Source organism: Perognathus longimembris, chromosome 7 (genome assembly GCF_023159225.1).
Source record: "Perognathus longimembris pacificus isolate PPM17 chromosome 7, ASM2315922v1, whole genome shotgun sequence".
In the NCBI taxonomy this organism is placed as follows: Eukaryota; Metazoa; Chordata; class Mammalia; order Rodentia; family Heteromyidae; genus Perognathus; species Perognathus longimembris.
In genome coordinates this window covers 45,017,625-45,035,596 of record NC_063167.1, presented here as the reverse complement: position 1 = coordinate 45,035,596, position 17,972 = coordinate 45,017,625, and the positions used below count along the sequence as shown (strand labels likewise).

The 17,972-nt window shown below is 40.3% G+C and overlaps 1 protein-coding gene and 1 long non-coding RNA gene across 2 annotated transcripts in view; one reads left to right on the top strand and one right to left on the bottom strand.

Annotated features, from left to right (window-relative positions):
- Window positions 1-10,608: 10,608 nt before the first annotated feature.
- The window catches only part of Jak1 (Janus kinase 1), a 117,025-nt gene continuing 109,661 nt past the window's right edge, over window positions 10,609-17,972 (top strand). Inside the window, exon 1 of the mRNA XM_048351480.1 lies at window positions 10,609-10,862. The gene's annotated coding sequence lies outside the window, so the exon portion shown is untranslated. The remainder of the gene's footprint in view (window positions 10,863-17,972) is intronic.
- LOC125355259 lies at window positions 13,710-17,072 on the bottom strand. The gene is made up of 3 exons (XR_007211630.1): window positions 17,054-17,072; window positions 14,991-14,993; window positions 13,710-14,027 (listed from the first exon to the last, which is right to left on the bottom strand). It is a non-coding gene; the product is annotated as an uncharacterized LOC125355259 (long non-coding RNA).

Genomic DNA, 17,972 nt, shown 5'->3' with positions numbered 1-17,972 from the left:
CATATATACAAAAAATGGCCAGAAGTGGCGCTGTGGCTCAAGTGGCAGAGTGCTAGCCTTGAACAAAAAGCCAGGGACAGTGCTCAGGCCCTGAGTCCAAGGCCCAGGACTGGCAAAAATAATAATAATGATAATAAATAAATAAATAAAAGTGGCCTCAAGAGGGTTCTAAAGATGTTTGTGCAGAGTTTATACGGATTAACATAAGGGAAGTAGATATTTGAGAAGAAGATGCTTGTTATTGTCTCCCTCAGCAGTACAGAATCTATGAATTTGCTTTGCATCACCAATTATCAAATCATAGTCTCTATACTAATAATAACCAACTTTTTTAACACTGACAATGTGACGGACAACATACAAATGCTTTTACATTCATTGTTTAACGATGTGAACAGCAACCTTAAAAAATCACTCTAATTTTGTAAATAAGAAAATTAAGCTTTAAAGTGATAATATAGCTAGGTATGGTTGCACATGACTGCAACCCCAGCATGTGTAGGGCTGCAACAAGAGAATTACAAGTTTGAGTTCAGTTTAGGCTACATATACATAGCAAACCCTAGGCCAGCCTTTCTATATAAACAAGATACTAGCTGAATAAAACAAGAGGAGCAGTAATGTATGAGGCAAGCAAGCACTCTTGCCACTAGGCCATATTCCCAGCCCAAGAGGAGCAGTAATGTACTTACCACCTAGGAATAGGCAAAGATAAACCCCATCCTTACTTCACTGCCAATTTGTGGTCTTGGAAACAAGATAAGGTCAGGTGCTGGTATATAATCCTAACTATATAGGAAGCTGAGATCTGAGATATCAGTTCAAAGCCAGTCCAGGCATGGTTAGAAGCATGATTCAAAAGCACAAGCCATGACTGAAAGAGCCAAGTGAGAACAAGACACCCTGCATTCAAAGCCCTAGTACCAGCATGAAGACAAAACAAAGCAACAAACAACAAAAACCAGAAGACAGTACACCAGGTGTAGTGGCTTATGCCAGTAATCCCAGTACTAGGGACAGAGGCAGGAGGATGGGGAGTTTGAGGCTACCCTCAGCTACATAGTCAGACTCTGTTAGGAAGAGAAAGAGAAGGAGGAGAAAGGGAAGAGGAAGAAGAAGAAAAGAGGGGAAAGAGGAGGAGGAAAAAAGAAGGGAAGAATAAGAAAAGAACAATAAACACATAGAGTCAGCAAGACTTGGTATATCTGAGGGACTAGAAGGAGCTGCTGTACACACCATAGTTTATAAACTTACCCATAGCGTATAATGATTACATCTTTGAACCACATGTTCTTACCTGTGCTGACTGCAACACTGTTTGTCTTTTTGAGGAACAATGGTAGTTACTATGGAAAAGAGCTCCAAAGGATGTCAGTGGTGGTGCCAATTTACCTCCCAGGAGTGTGTTGCTATTGTGTTAGGCTAATGATTAATCTATTCTTGTGTGAGTCAGCTAATACTACTCCCAAATAATGTAATGAGTGAACCTAATTAAAAAAAAAAACACCTGTTCAACAAATCTGAATGTCAACTTCTATCTTACACTCATATGCTGGGAAGAATGCAACCAATTTTAATGGAAAAAAACTACCAGGTATTATGTAGATATTACCTATTTTAGAGTTGACATCAGCGCTGTAAAATTCTATGTGTGAATAAGAATTCTGAAGCTCAGAAAGATCAATGAACTTGAACAAGTATAGAGTCAATTTTCTTTATGCTGTTCCAAGATGATTAGTGGGTTCTGTTTAGTTTGGTTCCTAGTAAATAACTGCTTTTTAATTGATAATGAGAATTTGAATATTACCTATAGCGGCATGATTATTCTAGATGTCAGGTATAGTGAAAAGAATAGGAGCTTTTAAGATCTGTGTTCTTATGTTAAAATTCCAATTACTTGTCTTTAGTGGTATCACCTTTGGTAAATCATCTGATCTCACCTCAAAAAGTGATAAACAAGCATTAAAGCAGATAGCAGGTACTCAAGGGTTCTTGAATACATGTTCATCTCTTCTAGCTCTTCCCTAGTAGAATAAGAGTAAATATCCCTAGGTGTCTCATGGAAATTGGTTAAAGACTCAATACATTATTCAAAATATTTTAACTTATTTAAATTAGAACACTTTCCTGCCATGTGAGGTTTTAGGGAAATGTTAGATTGGGAAACTACACAAATCCTATAGCTCCTATAGGCTGAGACATACAATTAATGAAGTCCATTACCTATGATGCTGTGGGTGAGGTGCCATAGATTTCTGGAGGAAAATGAGAAATCTGGCTACATTTGGAGCTGTGAAAAACTTGATGAGAAAAAACAGGCAGACAGATGGAAAGAGAAATGACAATTGAAGTCAGAAGAGGACACATTTCCAAGGAGCGATGCAGGCAATAAGTGGTATGTGAAATAAGAAGAGAAAGACTGCTTAAAAGGGTCCTAGAAATCTGCCATGACCCTTCTTTCCTTCTGTTTCTCCAGAGACTCTGAGGCTGTCTTCCAGCCACCAGAGCACTTATCTCTGTAACAAGGTGAAGAAAAACATTGCTATCTCCTAATAGCTGGCACTGGAATTTCTTATGAGGATAGTAGGATCTAGGTTTGGAAAAATAAAAATTAACCAGCTGGAAAACTAGGTATAATAAAAATAGGCTGGAAAGGGTTAGAGTTGAACATTGCTCATAGTAGAGGAGGGACACCTTGCTGTGCATAATACAGAGAAAATCTGGAGGCATTTGCAACAGAAAGTGTGAGGGAAGAGGCAGGAGGGAAGAGGGAAAGGGGGCAGAGAACATTAAGCTAAGTAACAATGCTATGGTTTTTCTACCATAACATCCCTACTGCTCAGGGATTATACCATATTCGGGCAACTTTGTGTAAGAGTTTTGGATGAGAAAACCAGAAAGACACTGATTTTCATTTCAACATTGTTCAAATCAGAGTAGATATGAGGAAGTAGAAATAATCCTCTCAAGCAGACCTAGCTTTTGAAAGTACTTCATATTTTTTCAAGCCAGTTACTGTGTTTAAATTCAATCTCACATTCAAATCCAACTAGATCTTTGAGAGGGAAAAGGGCATATGTTGATTTCTCAGCTATGTCTCTAATTTCTTCATTTCCTTGTCTACCTTAAAGCTTATCCAGTATAGTGCCTTATGTATAGTAAGAGATCTAGAAATATCTGTTGCACCAAATCTGTAAGTTGGGCTTTCATACCTGCAAGGTCTGCATCTACAGAATCAACCACCCATAAGTTAAAATATTAAAATGATTATTTCTAATGAACATATATAGATTTCTTTTTCTGCCATTATTCCTTAAACAACTGAGTTGAAACAGTACAATGATTAGCATAGAATTTAGATTGTACTGGTTATCATAAAGTAATCTAGAGATAATTTAAAGCATATAGGGGAATGTGTATAGTTTATATGCAAGGACTATGCCCTTATATGTCAGGGACTTGAGCATCCTAAGGTTTTGGTATCCACCGGAGAGGGCTAAGACAATTCCCTGAGGATACTGAGGGATATCTAGACATGTTCTCTATTATCACAATACTTAAAAGTCAGTGGTCAACACATATGTATTTCAAACATTAAAATAAATCTAATTCTCATGGTTTTTTGAAGGATAAAGGTGTCAATTAAATGGGCCCCACATGTTTTATTTGAAGGTTTTTTTTTTCTGTATCCTTGAATATTCAGCTCTTATCCCCATCTTCCAGGAAGTCCACCTGAATTTTCAGTGATATTTTCTTTTTCTTTCTTTCTTTTTTTTTTTGGCCAGTCCTGGGGCTTGGACTCAAGGCCTGAGCACTGTCCCTGGTTTCTTTTTTTGCTCAAGGCTAGCACTCTGCCACTTGAGCCATAACGCCACTTCTGGCCATTTTCTGTATATGTGGTACTGGGGAATTGAACCCAGGGCTTCATGTATACAAACGAGGCAAGCACTCTTGCCACTAGGCCATATCCCCAGCCCTTTCAGTGATATTTTCTGTCTCTGAAATCTTATGACATGTATTCCCTCTGTCCATTTGTCACTTGGTCATTTACTTTCCAGATGAACAATTTACTTTTCCAGTATATATACAATTTTTCAGGACAGAAAGAACGGCCACCCCTTGCTGAAGGCCTATTACATGCAACAGATTGCTACTGGTCATATATGTTTAGAAGTTAACTCAGTGTTTGAGCATACTAGTACTCAATGAATATTTCTTGACTGAAAGTGAATTGTTGGAGATCACAGACTGTAAGACTATTAAGATTTTTAAGGCATCATTCTCTTAGAGGAGTAACAGAAAATTAGAACTTGCAAAGAGTCACACTTAATTTTTGTACAATCATTTTATTTGTGTACTGTTTTGGGGACTTGTGCTCTAGGCTTTCTACTTCAGTTACCCTCATCTGTGCAATGCAAGCATAATTCCCTAGCCAATAACTTTTGCATGGATAGTATGAGGTTGAAAGGAGAGATGCATCTAATTTTGATGCTGAGAGTAATCATAAAATAGTGTGTGCAAGTAGGGTGCCAGTGGCTCATGACTGTGATCCTATCTACTCAGGAGGCTGAGATATGGGGATCCCAGTTCAAAACCAGATCAGGCAGGAAAGTTGTGAGACTCTTTATCGCCAATGAATCACCAAAAGCCAGCAGTGGAACTGTGGCTCAAGTTGTGAAGCACCAGGCTTGCGTGGAAAAAGCCAATGAGCGCACAAGGCCCTGGGTTCAGGTCTAGTACTAGCATACACAAAAACATATAGTGCAAAAACTTGGACCACGTTGCATACACTTTCATCACTTGACATTTTTAGCTGCATAATCTGTACTTTGAGTATAACATCAAGATTTAACAAATAATCTGAAGATAAAAATCACATTAAATACTAAAAAAGGCTCATTTTTATATGTTTTAGATGTTTTAAATAGTTGCAATGGCTTAAAAATGACAATTTAAAATGTTTCTTGTAATACAGTTTTGCCTGCTAAATTCTCCACATTTTATAACCTGTTTTATTTCTCTGGGTATAAAGCGTTTTGCTTAGTATTGTGATCTTGTATATGTTTTGTCCCAATTGTATAGTAATGTTTCAGTCCATCATCCAGTTTTGGCTGCTAAAGTCATACAGCGGGGAAGACTTACTTTTGTTTCTGTTAGACTGCTTTTTGGTTCTGTATTGAGTATCTTAAGTACTGTAGAAAAGATGTCATTTCTTCCTTTGAGGCTGTTTTGTAATATATATAAGGACTGGAATTGTGTTTTTAAAGACTAGCATTCAAGTATGACAATATACTATCTGTGTTTTCACCATTCAAAGTGCTGTTTAGTAGTTGAAACTTAAACTATTTAATGTCATTTAATAAAGTGACCAAAATGTGTTGTGCTCTTTATTGCATTTCCCCAGCTTGGAAAAATCTGTGCACATACTGTTTCATAGAAGATATATTGCTTTTGATGTCCTGTGTAATGATGGGGGTGCTCTTGCACACTTAGTTAATTTAATACTAGGATATCAAGGAGCTTGGATTTTGAATCTGTTGTATACTAAAGTCTGTAAAAGGAGAACTCTAACCTCAAAAAGAATTTACATACCAGGAAAGGAAAAAAAACAAACATATAGTGCAATCTAACCCAAGTTGAAATGTCAGTGCAAAATGAAGAGTGCTGAAATGATCTTGTCTGATGTATTCTAGACTCCTATTTTCTGATCCAGTGATCTTTCTAAGGCCCCAAGCTTAGTTGTCAGCATAGCATTTCCTCGTAAAGCATTTTAATTACTAATACAGTATGCTAAGTCATAAGAATAAACCTTATTGTTATAGCTAGTAAGTCAGTCCAATAGGATTTGACATTGCTGTAAAGCAAAAAGAATCTTGAAGTAAAGCATCCTTGGCTTTACTGCCCTTAGAGGGACTGTCATCTCATTTAACTCCTAAAAAAATATCCCATCCCCAAACCCAATTGTATTTTTGCTTATTCTATCTCACTTATTCTCTTCTGTGGCTATTTATTACAGAAGTCACAAAAGTTTTCAATGTGATCAAAGCTATAATAAATAAAATTAGTAACACTTTGCTGCATGTTGAATGTTTTTAGAACAACTGCTGTTTATCTTCCCAGGCATTACTGCATTGGTATCCTGTAAAATAATTAAATCAGATAATTAGACAAAAAGAACTGAGTGTGATTTTAATAGGTAAATGATGCTAACTGTCATAACCAAACCTGGTGGTATCTCAATAAAGTAGATGTGGTCATTATGCTCACTTTCAGATGCCAAAAAATCATACCTTAGATAAAAATTATTATCTTGCTCAGGACCCCACAATAGAGAAGCTAGGATTAAAAGAGATAATATGTATGCGTAGTGTTCAGCATAGTGGTAGGCAGATTGTGCATAAAGGCAAGTGAGAGAGTCTATGTGAAGTGAAAATAAGATTAAAAGAATAAAGTGAAGCCGGGCACTGGTGGCTCATGTCTAATCCTACTACTACTTAGATGGCGGAGATCTGAGGATTGTAGTGTGAAGCCGGCCTGGGCAGGATAGTCTGTGAGACTCTTATCTCCAATAAACTACCCAGACAAAGCCAGTAGTGGCACTATGGCTCAAGTGGTAGAGCACTAGCCTTGAGCAAAAAGAAGCTCAGGGACAGTACTTAGGCCCCGAGTTCAAGCCCCAGCACTCACACACACATAAAAAGAATAATGTAAAGTTGGGATATACTCTATAAAGTACATGCTGTACATTTCTCTTTATATAATATGTATGCATCTATGCTTGATTCTGAGCTTCTCAATGATGAAATCAAAGGGAAAATCTATGTAAGTGGGAAGTATGTCTTTCCAAAGGGAAATGTAGCTATTACTGGAGCTCAAATCTAGGGGTACATTTTCAAAACACAAGGACCTTAGAGAATGAGTCAAACTTATAAAGTGGAGAAGTCCATGCTGCCCTCATAGGGAGTAGAGAGATTAAAAAGTTGAAGAAAAGAGGCCTGTACATATCGCTCATGCCTGTAATCTCAGCTATCATGAAGCTGAGATCTAAGCATCAGAATTGGGAGCTAGCCTGGGCAGAAAAGTCTGTGAGACTCTATCTCCAGTTAACCCCTAAAAAGCTGGAAGTGGAGCTATGGATCAAGTGCTAGAGCACCAGTCATAAGCAAACGAAGCTCAGAGATAGCGCCCAAGCCTTGAGTTCAAGCCCCATTACCAACAAAAACAAAACAAAGGTGAAGAAAGAAACATATGAAAATGGAAGTGTTCTGCAAGAATAGAAAACCTAAAAAAAAAAAAATAAAGAGTAGAAAACATAGAGAGGATGCCAGGCCACATGTCTCCATGTTGGAGTCCTGTGACATGTCACCTGGCTTGTCTCCAGTCACCATGGCATCCCAAGTCAGCTCTCCATTGGAGCTGGATTGGTTTGTTAGTATTGTTTTTGTTCTTGCTTTTCTCTCTGGCCTGTTTCCTGATAGTGTTAAGTGTATTTCTAAGCTGCAGGCCTTTGTAACAACTGGATGCCTGCAGACTGCTAATGCTCTAATAAAAACTCCAAGATTCGATCCTTCAAACAAACAAAAAAACCTAGAGAGGATTATGTTCCTTGGGAGATTCAAACAGTACATTACTCACCAAGACCATTAAGAAAGAACATGAGTAAGTTTACCTTGTTTGCACATTTGTTACACTTATTTTTACCAAATGCAGTAAAAAAATAAAGAAAATAAAAAGAAATTAAAAAATTTAATTCTGTCCTGTACATTACAAAGCTCAATTGGTACAGAGAAGCTCTCAGTCAGTCTTGTTATCATCAGTTGTTTTAAAATCATGTATGATCTGTCAAGTTTTTTCCTGTCCTTAAGTGAAAATATGCCTCCTAAAATAACAACATCAAAAACAACAAATGGTCTTCCCCCCACCCCCGCGCTCCAAACAAGGTAAAAGTATATGCTTTCTGGGGGATAGTGGCTTATGCTTGTAATCCTAGCTACTCATGAGGCTGAGATCTGGTGATCACAGTTCAAAGCCAGCCCAGGGCAGGAAAGTCAGAGGGACATACTCTCCAATTAAACAGACAAGATTTGCCTCAATGGCAGAGTATCAGTCATAAGCAAGAAAGCAGAGAGAGAAACCAAGAAAGCTATGAGAGCTGGAGACTCAAGGTCCTGAGTTCAAGTTCAAGGCTCCCCCACCACGAAACTGAATGTGCTTAATTGAGATAGTATGTCTTTAGTGGAAGTTGGGCAGTATGGTAGGAAAAATGAATCAAGCAACCACAGACAGCACTGAACTCTCCATAGACTGAGCCTTTGTGGTTTTTCTTAATGGCTCTTTCCTTAAAATAATGTACCCATGGATACCAGGGGTCTATTGTACTGATGAGCAGGTATGCTATGTGCATTTTTATCATTTCAATTCTTAGGAGCTAAAGACAGAGGGAGAACTGTGTGTGGTGGTTAGCCTGGGCCATGAAGTTGGTAATACTCCAGTGTACACTACAAAACCCTGTTTTAAGAAAGGCATATAAGTATGGCTCAAGTGGTAGAGTAGTAGTCCAGCACGTAAGTCAAGCAAGCAAGCCCAGTAAGAGCTAGGCCCGCCTCCCCCCTAAAAAGCTTGCTTATCCCCACAGAGCACATTGTTTTTGCATAAGGCTCAGCTTGTCACAGGCCCCATCCATACACACTATATTGCTTGAATATGCCATAATCTTGCTTGTTCCCCTGACTTGTTGGCTACTTGAAGTCTCTTCTGATTCCTCAAAAGTGGACTGGATGATTCTTCCCAGCGATCCTGTGATGGCCTTTTGTGGAGCATGAATCATACTGCTTTGTTACTGGCTCTTCTCTCTGATTACTTCACAGTGAGCACTCACAGGTCAGGAAGTCTTTTTCGTTGAATATTCAGCAATTTCTGGGACAGGGGAATGGAACTAAACTCAAAGGAGGCCCTTTCCTCTGATTCTACTTCATGAGAAAACACACTAATTGTTGAGCATCATGGATTCATTGCTACTTTCTTTCATTTCTTTTTTCTTAACCCGTTTTCTTCACCCAAAATGTTATTCTTGCATGTTTCTGTCTACATTCATGTCACTCATGCCTAAGGCCCAGACAAAAATAAGTAAAGCAAAACAAAAAACCCTCCCCAAATCCGATTCACTGAGAGCATGCTATAAGCCAGACCGATAATATCTTAATTTACTTCAGCAAAAACCCCTATAAGGAAGGCAAGTGAAGAAAATGATGCAACAGTGCTGAGGTATAATGTATCAGGCAAGACAAAACATGCACACCACCACCTGGGCCTAATTGCTATCTGCTTGACTCTCATCTTCCCAGACAGCTCTTCTCTCTTCTTGGGAAATCATTTAGTCTGCTATTCAACTTTTATGAGTAAGCCACAAATTGTTGAGGGAAATACAGGTGGTTAATGGTTGAGGCTTAACTAAAGTCCAGGCTTTCCCCTACCATAGATCACACCTCTTGGTCAGTCTAAGTTGCAGAACCCCCACCCTCCACCCTAAGACATCATGAATTGCACCAGCAGGGTTAGTGGAGTCAAGAGCAGTCACAGATCTAAGTGACTTGAAACTGCACCATTCATGGCCTAGCAGGACTTTCAAGCTGAAATCACTGGTGTGTTTTAAGCACAGGCCTGAGTAGAAGAGATTTGAACATTTAAAAGCTCACCATGAAGAATTAATTGATTCTTGACATTGTCCAAGATGCATTGTACTCATAACCTGACTTATAGAATTGAAACCTTTTTGTACAACTACTTAATAACAATAATGAATTCATTGAGAGGCTCAAGTGAATTCATAATGACAATTTAAGAGCTTTTTGTGTCCCTAAAGTGAGCAACAGTGGCAGCATGGGTCATATTGTAATGACACAGTGAACTGGGTTGCTTAGACAGATATCTAGGAAATAAAATTGTTAGGATATGGCTGTAGATTGCCTATTGTGCATGACGCCTAGCTACAGTATGACCTTGATTAGGGACCTTAAGCCTTACTTTGATTTTTCATGGATATAATAAACTTAATATCTACTTTGGAAGGCAATAGTAAAAAAGAAAAGAAAAGCATTGGTCACAAATTATCAATGTTACTTCACTTTTCATATTATTGCTTTACCTAAGTGGCCTACACTCCATTCCCATGCCTTTACATAGCCTATTAAATATGGGATGGGTTGGATCTGTCAAACCTAAGGTTTGATTGATGTTCTTGCTAGTCAAGGGCTTCACGAGCTCCCTTCTGGCACGGCTGGGAGAAAGGCACTGAAGAACACCTGGGACAAACACATCCAATTGCACCTAGATGGGGCGGCGCGGACTCCATACTTGGGAGAGGGGCACTCGATGGTGAACCCTGACAGTCGTTCTTTCCTGCGCGCTGGCCGACCTGTGGTCTCCACGCTGGCGCTACCCAAAGGCTGAGACTCGCAGAGCCGGAGCCGGGGGCGTGCGCGAGGCCGGAAGGAGGAGAGCTGGGTGGGGGCCGGGAGTGCGGATCCGCCCCCTTCCCGGGGAGGAGGCTCCCGTGACGCATGTGGGTGTGGCCTGCCGCCGCAGGGAGGGAGGCGGGGTCGGCGGCGGGGCGGGAGCGTTGGCGAGCGCAGGCCGCGGCGGCCGCGGATTATTCCGGAGCCGCGGACACAGCGAGCCTGCCCGCCACCATCCCCCCCCACCCCCACCCCCGCCGCCTCGTCCCTGGCCTCAGCGGCCCTTCGTGTCCCCTCCGCTACCTCAGCCTGGCGTGGTCCGCCCGGCGGGCCGCTTAGCGAGCCGGCCGCTCCTTCCGGACTGGGGCAGCGTCCTGGAGCCGTCTGGCCCTGGAATACGCGGAAGTGGTGAGTGTCACCGTGGGGAGGTGGCGAAGTCCGCGGCGACGTGACGGGGGCTGGGGGGGCGCCGAACTCCGACGCTGGCAGAGGCGCTGCTGCGGCTCTCGTAGGCTCCCGGCCGGTCCTCGCGCGCCGCCTTCCCGGGGCTCCGCGGCCTCGGCGCCGGCCGGCGGGGACGGCGGGGGATTTCCAGGGGAGCCGGGCTGGCGGAGGCCGCGGGCGGCGGAGGCCTCGGCATTGGGAAGGAAAGGTCGAGCCTCGCCGCCCCCTTTCCCCGAGGGCGCGCCGCAAGTTTTCATAAACAAGCCCAGACCGCGCGATCCGACATCCTGTTTATGCGGCCCCGGGCTCGCCGCACCGAGAACGCGACCGCCAGCCCCGGGTCCCACAGCTGGTGGCGGGGCTCGAGAGAGAATTTTTTTTTTTTTTTTTTCCTGACCACAGGACGCAGGCGAAGGGTCTTAGGTGCTTTTCTCCCTGGCCTTCTCAGCGAGGGGACCTTTCTGGGATTTAGGGCTAGGTGGGGGTGAGTGGCATCTGTCAATTAAGGAAACGCCCCCTCCCTTTGACGTGTTCAGGACCCTGGCCTCGAAGAGCCAGCTTGAAGGGCCACCGATGACTCTACCCCCGACGAGGGGGCCGGGAAAGAGGAATAGCGAGAAAGGATCCGCAGAGGATTGCAAATCCTACTATGGCCAGGGACTTGATTTAACCGAAACCACGCGTAATCTCCGGCTCCCCAACTCCTTGGACCCCCTCCACGCGTGGTCGGTCTGTCAGAGGGAGAGGTAACTCGTGCAGGACTAGTAAACACTTCTCTGAAGTTACCTAGCTTCCAGGGGACGTGGGCCCCAGGGATGTGTATTGACGCAGGGACTTATCAAAAGAGACCAGACTGAAGGTGTTTTTGGATCCATCTTTTAGAGCATAGGTTCTGTATGCTTTCCTATAGGTAGCTGTTTGCTGGGGATAAGATTCTAGGACTCTGATACCTCCCTGAAAGCCCTAGTAAATGGCTTGATATATCACTGTACATGCTGTTAATATTCCCTTTGACCCCTCCTGGTCACAGGGTTTTTAAGTGGCAGGTATTTACAATGATGTAAAGCTTTAATTGCTTCTCTGGCCAGAAAGGCATTAAAAATTTCCCTCGAGGTGTTAAATGATGTATATAATACAGAGATAATTAGATGCGATCTTGGAGAGTTTGGTTATTTTATTTTTGAAAAAAGTTCAGTTTATGGGCTGGGAATATGGCCTAGTGGTAAAGTGCTCACCTCGTGTACATGAAGCCCTGGGTTCGATTCCTCAGCACCACATATATAGAAAAAGCCAGAAGTAACTCTGTGGCTCAAGTGGTAGAGTGCTAGGCTTGAGCAAAAAGAAGTTCAAGCCCCAGGACTGGCAAAAAAAAAAAAAAAAAAAAAAAGAATTCAGTTTATGATTTGGCATATATCCTTTGGAAAAATATTTTTTAAAATGAGCATTGTGTTTTCACTGAGTCTTTATTCCTCCTGTTCCAAAACTTCATTTTGTATTATTACTTTTGCTTTTGGTGGCTATGATGTCTTCCGGGTCTTTTCACTGGAAGATCAATGTGTTCTTTTGTACTTTGTGGTGGATGTTAATGAAACCATCAGAGTAAGAGTTCTGGATACTTCTGGTACAATATGCTTTGTAATATAAAGAAAATGTCCTCCTCTTATACACATTTAAAGATGCAAATATATCATACCCAGTACATTGAAGGTATTATGAAGCAATCATATCCTCTTCTTAATTCTATCAATCATCTTAACTAAGCACTCAATAATAACCTAGCTGTATTTTTTTTTTTAGCACTAGGATTTTGGTGTTAAACTCCACACTGAGTGGAGCCAGTTCAAATTGTTTCCACAGTGTACCAATTATGTACTACCATTAAGAAATAATGATGGAAAATACAAAAAATTACAAACTGGCAAAATAATTCAGACATTTACCAAATATACATTTTGTATATGTACATTTTGTATACAAACAAAATATGTACACATATACACACTATAAATACTTTTGTCAGTAGCTCAGTTAATTATAATAACAGCTTGGCTTGCTGTACTTGTAATGATTTCTCTACTCAGTATTCATCTGTTACAGATTTAATGCATTAAGGGGAATTAGTTTGCAAAATATTTTAAATTCAGGCTCTTGCTAAGCAAGTGGAAATGAAGAATTCTGTTGCCTTTGCTGTGGTACACTTGGCTTAAAGAACCTTCATCTGTGGGCTTCCACATAGGACCATGAATTTTGCCAGTTTAGATCTTCACTTTATGAACACTAGTAGTTTCAACAGTAGATGATAGGCTGCAAGATTCTAATAATATTCTAAACTTATCACTCATTTCTAGAAGTAACATATATTTGGATAGAAACACAAATGGAGCCAAGTATTGAAAACATATATAGGTTTATTTTTTTATGCAAAGAACCCTAAGTAAAAATAATTGCATTTCTAACTCTGAGTCCTGTTTTTCCCCCTTTCTAAACCTATTTATTCTCTATATCAATGTGATGGAATGTGCTATTAGGATTCTTGTCTAAGATGTATATGCTTGTGCAAAGAATTTTCTTGTTCATTTTCACATTAAGATTTTCAAGTAGATGGCCAATGGTTAATTAGCTGAATGGAGCTGAGCAAGCTGCTTCGCATGCCCTATTGAGTGGTATATGGATCTTTGCCATAGAATAGAGCTGCCACAGAAACCTTGCAGATCATTATTTTTTTAGGGGGGGGGCAGTCCTGGGGCTTGAACTCAGGCCCTGAGCACTGTCTGTGAACTTCTTTTGCTTAAGGCTAGCACTCTCCCATTTGAGCCACAGTGCCACTTTTGGCTTTTTCTGTTTATGTGGTACTGTGGAATCCAACCTAGGGCTTCATGCATGCTAGGCAAACACTCTACCACTAAGCCACATTTGCAGCCGACCTTGCAGATTCTCTTAGCCAGTGATTCTCAACTTGCTATAATTTTGCACCCAGGGAAGATATTTGCAGTTTCTGGAGAGATTTATGGTAGCTATGGTGTGTGTGTGTGTGTGTGTGTGTGTGTGTGTGTGTGTTACTATTGGTCTCTCTGGTGGGCAGGCTCAGGGATGCAGCTAAATTTCCTATGAAATATACAGCAGTATCATCTTCAGCCCCCCCGCCCCCCCCCAACAAGGGAATGTCTACCTCAAAATGACAGTTGAGCCCAAAATGAGAAATCTTTTTTGGATACAAGAAAAGTAGATGATCTGGGTTCTTATTGTGACAGATCATTTCATTTGTGACACGTATTTTCTTTCTCTGTAAACAGGTGCAAAAATATCCCTCTTGGCTGTCTCACAGCCTTACAGTATTGTTGAGTAAATAGTGCATGTGCTAATACATGGAAACTGACATGCTATACAAATTATACCTATTATAAAGATACTTATTTTTGTAAATAAATTGTTATAAAGGTATACTGGTAGTTGGCCAAGAGAGGAGGTGAAAACAGTATGTTTGAGACTGTGGATGGCTTGTTATTGTCAATTTATTTTTTATTCAGTTTTGGCATATATATATGTGTTGATACACACACACGCGCACGCGTCGTTTGTGGGGCTTGAACTCAGGGCCTAGGCACTGTCACTTTTGCTTTTCTGCTCAATGCTAGCACTCTGCTACTTTGAGCCACAGTTCCACTTCCATTTTTCTGGTAGTTAATTGGTGATAGGAGTCTCAGGGACTTTCCTGCCTGAGTTGGTTTTGAACCGTGATCCTTAGCTCTCAGCCTCCTGAATAGCTAGGATTACAGGCTTGAGCCACCAGCATCCAACCTGAAGAATTTACTTAGTGTGCTTAGTTTTCTTATTGTTAGAGCATAAACTTTAAGCTATATAATTTCTTTAAACATAAAATTTATTTTCTGGTTATAACAACTAAATGAGAAGGGGGAAATTCATTGTGGAAAAATGGGAAAATAAAAGAAAGTAGTAAGTAGAGGGGGGAAAAAGACCTAAACCATTTATGTCCTCCCTACTGCCTTTCCCATTATGGACAATTATATTCTTACCAATTTTTTTAAAGAGAGGTTAGAATTTCCAGAACAGTTATAATGGAAGAGAGCATACCAGCTGATGACCAAGGAAGTGCTAATTGGTTTTATGTTCTTTTTTATTTTTTTCTTTTTGAGTAATTACAATGCAAGTTGGGTGTGGTAGTATATACTTGTAATTCGAACCTTCCAGTTTGGGAGACTGAGACTGGAGGAAAGCTTGAGTCCAGGAGTCTGGGGTTAGACTATGCAACAGAACAAGACTGTCTCTTTTAAAAACTTAAGGTCAAAAGCTATTATGTTATGAGAGGCACTAGAGAAATTGGCTTGTTTTTTATGTTTCATGCTAAGCTGCAAAACATATTCTCCTTTAGTTCATGCTTCCTCTTGGCTTCTTCCTCTCTCCTGTGCTCTCAGCTAGGTATGCCTCTAGTTTCCGGTCTCAAAAACTTTATGGTAACATGGGGTTTGAAACAGCTGCCATGTTGAAATGAAAGAGTTTCAGGGCAGGAAATTAATTTCTATGAATGCTTTCCCTTCTGAAGTGAGCGAACATTTTCAGCAGTTGGAGGCAAGAAGAAAGCATGATATTAACCTTATTTTTGTGATACCTTCATTTCTGTGGTTTTATGATTTGTGACCCTTAGCAGCCGGCAGTGGGTAAACATTCTTCCTTGATGTCTGAGTAGATTGCTCAGCCCTAAGGCAAATTGTGACTTAGTAACAAAAGGAAAATTCTTTTAGGTCTACTCTGGCCAGAAGACAGCTGGGGTATGTATGTTAGAATATATTTTTAATCAGATGACTTGGTAAGATGCAAACAATATTTTGTTCATTTATTCCTTCAGTAAATATTTTTGAGCCCTCCTTATGAGTCGCAGAAAGTAAACAAAAAAAGAACAAAATGCTCTGTTCTCCTAGAATTTAGAATTTGAGAATATGCATAGACTTTTTTTTTTTGAGGAGGACAAGATCTCATTCTGAAGCCCAGGCTGGTCTTGAACTCATAATTCTCCCTGTCTTGGGGTTACAGTACATCCCAAGCCTTGAGTTCAAGCCCCAGGATGTCATGACACAAACAAGGACCAAGCAACAACCAAAAAAACAAACATACAGAAAACTGTGCCTCTGTTTAGTGGATGAGTAAAGAAGATGTGAAGGCATTTGAATTTTGAGCTCAAGACTAACATCATTATCAAAATGGAAAAACTGTGAAGCACTGACTTCTAAAAAGGGTCAGCTTTTTACCAACCATTGTGCCCCTCTGTCCTTCTCACTGAAAATGCTTTATTGTCTATCACTTGCCAATTGTCCAGGGACAGAAAATTCTTAGAAAAGAATACATGTCATGAAGTCCATAGAAGCTTTACTTATAGCAGAGAAAAATTCACTGTGATTTACTTGTAATTTCTAAGAGTCTCTTCAGCACTGTATAGGTTTTCAAACTACAATAAACCGAAGACATTGGTGTGGTTAAGAGGATGAGTGTAGGAAGATGCAGCTCCAGGGGCAAAACAGTGCTATTTTTATTTTATTATTATTTTAAAAATCTTAACAGGGTAGAAGTAGATAGTTTATAAAAAGGGGAACTATAACAGTGACACAATCTGGGCATTTATCAAAGGAGTAAACCATTGTAAACACCCTAGGAATTTGAAACTGTCACTGTCACCACACAATCTAGTAATTGATATTGGTAAGGATGACCAAGGCATTAAGGAAGGAAGGGTCAAGTTGTAGAGCATAACTGAAATAAGTCAAGAATTCAGGCTTGTAATAGAAAAGGTATTCATACACCTCATTTAAGGATTAGGAAGTGTTCTAGTAGGAGATAGGGCCACTGTTGTCAGAATTTTTAGAGGATACATTCAAAGAAGAGTTTTTGTTTTGTTTTGGTGTTGGTACTTGGGCTTGAACTCAGAGCTTTATGGCCTTTTGATTCCCAAGTGCTGAGATAAAGTAAATGCCCCATTTCCCAAACATGACCCAGGTCAAGGAAAAGGTTTTCTTCAGAATAAAACTAACACTCCCCTCCCCTAAACGGTAAGCAATCTTTGCGTTAACTTTTTAGGGAGTAAGTTAAGAAGGATCAGTAACTGAAATGTACAGAGGGGAACCAGACTTTCTGTAAACAGACACCCCCCCCCAAAAAAAAAACAAACCCACCCAAGCAAGTACTTAAAGAAGTACTTGGCAAATACATTGGTTTAGAGGGATCAGTAGTTGAAATATATAAAGAGGAATCCCAAGTTTTCTGTGTTGGAGACTGACTCAGGTCTGTATGTTATACTTCCAGATAGAAAACAGACATGGTTATCTTTAGCTTGCTTCTTTTCTTAAATTTCTCTATATCTCTCTTTCTTTCTCTCTTTCCTTCCTTCCTTCTTTCCTTTTTTTTACCTTTGTTTTTCTTTACTTTTTTTTTTTTTTGCCTGTTCTGTGGTTTGGACTGGGCACTGTCACTGAGCTTTTTGTTCAAGGCTAGTGCTCTACCACAGTGCCACTTTTGGGTTTTTTGAGTAGCCTTTTGGAGATAAAAGACTCTTGGACTTTCCTGCCCTCAGGAAAGTGTCTGGCTTCAAACTGCAGTCCTTACTCAGATATTAGCCTCCTGAATAGCTAGGATTACAGGCATGAGCCTTTTCTTGAATTTAATAGTTTAGGAGGCCCTGGAGTAGATAGATTGATTGGTTTGAGCCTGACAATGAGGAGTGAACAAGTTACACCTGTTTTCTTATCTACAGAATGAGGGAAAAGACAGTGCCTACTTCTGAGATTAAGAATTGAATGTCTATGCTTAAAGATGGTTACAGGCTTGAGCTAAAAATGAGCTTGGTATATGTGTTTGATGTCTATTTTTAAAAAGCTCAAATTATATTCAGAATGTTTTAAGATGGTAAGAAGTACTACCTATTATTACATGCAGAACAGAACAGTAGCTGATAGATTTGAAAGGCTTCATTTAGAAATGAGTAAACCAAAAAACTTTTGTGGCTTTTTTTTAATCTAAAAGCATTTATTATGTCGATAGCATTTTGGTGCTAGATAAATTAGGTAT